The following is a 4700-nucleotide window of genomic DNA, read 5'->3' on the forward strand; positions in this document are numbered from 1 at the left end:
CTGGGTTTCAGGAATTTCCGCACTTCATCGAATTAGCCTGCCTTAGAAGTTCCTCAAATTGTTCATCTAAAAGTCTAAATTTGTTGAACATGAGAAAATCAAAATAATAGACTTCTCAGGGTGGGTTATCAAGATTGAATTAAATACAAATGAGACATCAAATGTACACAAGACATACCTTCGGGGTATATCTCACCAATTAGTCCAGTTTTAAGTCGGAGGATAAGAAAGAGCAGTCTTTAATCACTATTATCACTAGTTTTAGCTTCTTGGGTTTCTTTAATCATTAGTTTTAGCTTATTACAACGAAGTTGTCATTGTAAAAATTTGATATTAATTCTTTTACAATCTATTGCAATAACAAACATGAAACTGCAATGAATATATCATTACAATAACTTGGTATAAATTATTTCATAATCTATTGCAATGACAAAATGAAATAATTATCTATTACAATGAAAATATTATTGCAATAATTTAATCCGACATATTTTGGTCAATTATTTACAATTTATTGTAATAAAATTCATGAAATAATAGCCTATACTTACAACATATTCAAAATAGCAAATTGTTTATTGCAACAATATATGTATCATTGCATCAAAATTATTAATAAAATATTTGGACTTTATTCCAACAAAATTTTTGTTGCACAAATCTATTACCTAAAATTTTATTGTAGTACTTTACATCAACTATTGTAATGATTCTAATGTCATTGCAACAATTTTTTCTATTACAATAACCATTTTTTCTTACATTGTCATAAAATTCTCTCCCATGTTTTTTTTCTCTACTAATAGCCTTCATACAATAACCAATAGATAAAAAAACCTATAATTAACAAACCCCATTAAAAAATGGCTTCTTAAGCAAATTCCAACTTCATATGCTCATCCTTAAGAACTTTGATTGCCACATCTTGATTAAGATAGCTACCTACATGTATCTATCCAAATCAATCCAATCATTCTTTAATGGTAAATAAAGAAACCCAATAGCTATATAGGAATAAAATACTAAAATTCCAAACATCGAGTCACCAATCCCCACATTCAAGAGATAGGGCAAAGACTGGGTTTAGTGCCCTAAGTGAAGTAAGCATTGATTGGATTGAAACTGAATAGGAACCTTAGACAGAGACTCTATTCCACCCTCACCTCCATTCTACTTGAGATCTCATGAAAGTTGTGATTATCAAGCAATCTTTCTATCGACTGAACCTTCTCTTCCTCTTCTTCCCCTTCTTTTTCCTCTACCTCTACCTCCACTAATGGCAGTGGAGTTATTGCCCTTACTGTAAGGTGGCAACATCCATAGGGAGTATCATCTACGAACTCACTCTTGTTCAAGAACCAATCAGTATTGATAGAGTAACGACTATCACTATAGTCAGGGATACTAACTCTGTTATTCCATTAAAGTTTGTCAAGATCAAAACGATAGAGTCGTTTCCTTTCCTAGCTACAAAGCTACAAAAACAACCTTCCTTCCCACAACAACATGCCCTACTCATCTAATTTTCACATTGCCAATAGAAGGATTTGGCAAAACACTCCACATATCCCATATAACATTGTAAACTTCAAATAATGCATAGCTTTTGACATTCAAGTTCTTAACAGTGCTTCCAAGCACATAAATCATGTCATCAATCACAAATGCCTGGGTTTCAAGAATTTCCGCACTTCATCGAATTAGCCTGCCTTAGAAGTTCCTCAAATTGTTCATCTAAAAGTCTAAATTTGTTGAACATGAGAAAATCAAAATAATAGACTTCTTAGGGTGGGTTATCAAGATTGAATTAAATACAAATGAGACATCAAATGTACACAAGACATACCTTCGGGGTATATCTCACCAATTAGTCCAGTTTTAAGTCGGAGGATAAGAAAGAGCAGTTTTTAATCACTATTATCACTAGTTTTAGCTTCTTGGGTTTCTTTAATCATTAGTTTTAGCTTATTACAACGAAGTTGTCATTGTAAAAATTTGATATTAATTCTTTTACAATCTATTGCAATAACAAACATGAAACTGCAATGAATATATCATTACAATAACTTGGTATAAATTATTTCATAATCTATTGCAATGACAAAATGAAATAATTATCTATTACAATGAAAATATTATTGCAATAATTTAATCCGACTTATTTTGGTCAATTATTTACAATTTATTGTAATAAAATTCATGAAATAATAGCCTATACTTACAACATATTCAAAATAGCAAATTGTTTATTGCAACAATATATGTATCATTGCATCAAAATTATTAATAAAATATTTGGACTTTATTGCAACAAAATTTTTGTTGCACAAATCTATTACCTAAAATTTTATTGTAGTACCTTATATCAACTATTGTAATGATTCTAATGTCATTGCAACAATTTTTTCTATTACAATAACCATTTTTTCTTACATTGTCATAAAATTCTCTCCCATGTTTTTTTTCTCTACTAATAGCCTTCATACAATAACCAATAGATAAAAAACCTATAATTAACAAACCCCATTAAAAAATGGCTTCTTAAGCAAATTCCAACTTCATATGCTCATCCTTAAGAACTTTGATTGCCACATCTTGATTAAGATAGCTACCTACATGTATCTATCCAAATCAATCCAATCATTCTTTAATGGTAAATAAAGAAACCCAATAGTTATATAGGAATAAAATACTGAAATTCCAAACATCGAGTCACCAATCCCCACATTCAAGAGATAGGGCAAAGACTGGGTTTAGTGCCCTAAGTGAAGTAAGCATTGATTGGATTGAAACTGAATAAGAACCTTAGACAGAGACTCTATTCCACCCTCACCTCCATTCTACTTGAGATCTCATGAAAGTTGTGATTATCAAGCAATCTTTCTATCGACTGAACCTTCTCTTTCTCTTCTTCCCCTTCTTTTTCCTCTACCTCTACCTCCACTAATGGCAGTGGAGTTATTGCCCTTACTGTAAGGTGGCAACATCCATAGGGAGTATCATCTACGAACTCACTCTTGTTCAAGAACCAATCAGTATTGCTAGAGTAACGACTATCACTATAGTCAGGGATACTAACTCTGTTATTCCATTAAAGTTTGTCAAGATCAAAACGATAGAGTCGTTTCCTTTCCCAGCTACAAAGCTACAAAAACAACCTTCCTTCCCACAACAACATGCCCTACTCATCTAATTTTCACATTGCCAATAGAAGGATTTGGCAAAACACTCCACAAATCCCATATAACATTGTAAACTTCAAATAATGCATAGCTTTTGACATCCAAGTTCTTAACAGTGCTTCCAAGCACATAAATCATGTCATCAATCACAAATGCCTGGGTTTCAGGAATTTCCGCACTTCATCGAATTAGCCTGCCTTAGAAGTTCCTCAAATTGTTCATCTAAAAGTCTAAATTTGTTGAACATGAGAAAATCAAAAGAATAGACTTCTCAAGGTGGGTTATCAAGATTGAATTAAATACAAATGAGACATCCAATGAACACAAGACATACCTTCGGGGTATATCTCACCAATTAGTCCAGTTTTAAGTCGGAGGATAAGAAAGAGCAGTCTTTAATCACTATTATCACTAGTTTTAGCTTCTTGAGTTTCTTTAATCATTAGTTTTAGCTTATTACAACGAAGTTGTCATTGTAAAAATTTGATATTAATTCTTTTACAATCTATTGTAATAACAAACATGAAACTGCAATGAATATATCATTACAATAACTTGGTATAAATTATTTCATAATCTATTGCAATGACAAAATGAAATAATTATCTATTACAATGAAAATATTATTGCAATAATTTAATCCGACTTATTTTGGTCAATTATTTACAATTTATTGTAATAAAATTCATGAAATAATAGCCTATACTTACAACATATTCAAAATAGCAAATTGTTTATTGCAACAATATATGTATCATTGCATCAAAATTATTAATAAAATATTTGGACTTTATTGCAACAAAATTTTTGTTGCACAAATCTATTACCTAAAATTTTATTGTAGTACCTTATATCAACTATTGTAATGATTCTAATGTCATTGCAACAATTTTTTCTATTACAATAACCATTTTTTCTTACATTGTCATAAAATTCTCTCCCATGTTTTTTTTTCTCTACTAATAGCCTTCATACAATAACCAATAGATAAAAAACCTATAATTAACAAACCCCATTAAAAAATGGCTTCTTAAGCAAATTCCAACTTCATATGCTCATCCTTAAGAACTTTGATTGCCACATCTTGATTAAGATAGCTACCTACATGTATCTATCCAAATCAATCCAATCATTCTTTAATGGTAAATAAAGAAACCCAATAGCTATATAGGAATAAAATACTGAAATTCCAAACATCGAGTCACCAATCCCCACATTCAAGAGATAGGGCAAAGACTGGGTTTAGTGCCCTAAGTGAAGTAAGCATTGATTGGATTGAAACTGAATAGGAACCTTAGACAGAGACTCTATTCCACCCTCACCTCCATTCTACTTGAGATCTCATGAAAGTTGTGATTATCAAGCAATATTTCTATCGACTGAACCTTCTCTTCCTCTTCTTCCCCTTCTTTTTCCTCTACCTCTACCTCCACTAATGGCAATGGAGTTATTGCCCTTACTGTAAGGTGGCAACATCCATAGGGAGTATCATCTACGAACTCACTCTTGTTCAAG

Source organism: Quercus robur, chromosome 2, assembly GCF_932294415.1.
Source record: "Quercus robur chromosome 2, dhQueRobu3.1, whole genome shotgun sequence".
Lineage (NCBI taxonomy): Eukaryota > Viridiplantae > Streptophyta > Magnoliopsida > Fagales > Fagaceae > Quercus > Quercus robur.